This window comes from Silene latifolia, chromosome 7 (assembly GCF_048544455.1).
Source record: "Silene latifolia isolate original U9 population chromosome 7, ASM4854445v1, whole genome shotgun sequence".
NCBI classification, from domain to species: Eukaryota; Viridiplantae; Streptophyta; class Magnoliopsida; order Caryophyllales; family Caryophyllaceae; genus Silene; species Silene latifolia.
The window spans coordinates 79,485,451-79,486,333 of NC_133532.1; the positions used below are offsets into that span (position 1 = coordinate 79,485,451).

General features: G+C 39.3%; 1 non-coding gene across 1 annotated transcript; it reads right to left on the reverse strand.

Annotated features, from left to right (window-relative positions):
* On the reverse strand, nt 1-107 carry LOC141593735 (small nucleolar RNA R71). Its single transcript, XR_012521803.1, has one exon. It is a non-coding gene; the product is annotated as a small nucleolar RNA R71 (small nucleolar RNA).
* Between the last annotated feature and the right edge of the window lie 776 nt (nt 108-883).

The window sequence follows — 883 nt, forward strand, 5'->3', positions numbered from 1 at the left end:
AAGTTGAGAGCCCAAATCACCGGGTTCAAACAAAGGGATGAGGAATCCTTGTATGAAGCATGGGAGAGATTCAAGGATACTTGCCGATCTTGTCCACATCATGGACTTAGCGAGTGGTTCCTTGTACAAAAATTTTGGAATGGTCTATATGAAGACTCCCAAAACATTCTCAATATGGGATCAAATGGTATGTTTACCGAAGTTGATGATAATCAAACATGGAACAAGATTGAGGAAATGGTGGTCCATAACTCACAATATAGTAGACCTCGAAAGGCTACTAGAGGAGGAAAGCATGAAGTGGACTCTATTACTCAATAGGGTGCTCAACTTAGTGCTCATATTGATACCATTAATTTGAAGTTTGAGAAGGCTATGGCCAAGCTTGAAGAAGCCTCCAAATCACCTAAGTAACATGTTAATGCCATGGTGGCATCTTCATCAATTCCAAGTGGAGTATGTGAGAGTTGTGGAACTTTGGGACATGACCAAAGTGAATGTAGGGGAACAAGTGAATGCTTTCCAAGCATACAAGAGTGGTACCCCTTATTCCAACTATTACAATGAAAACACCAAATTCCATCCCAACCTCTCATACAAAAGCCAAAATGTTCAAAACCCTCAAACAACATACACCCTACCTCCAATGAGAAACCAAGCTCAAAGACCCTTTTACAATCAAAACCAAAGTTATCAAAACAAAACTCCATACAATCAAACAAATGACCAAGGTTTTGATGTTCAAAAAGCGGTCCTCCAAATGCAAAAGAACCAACAAGAATTTTTCACTCAAATGCAAAAGGATAGCTAAGCAAAAGACATCACCATTAACAACATACTAGCTCAAACAAAGATGTTGGAGACCCAAATGTCTCAATTGGCA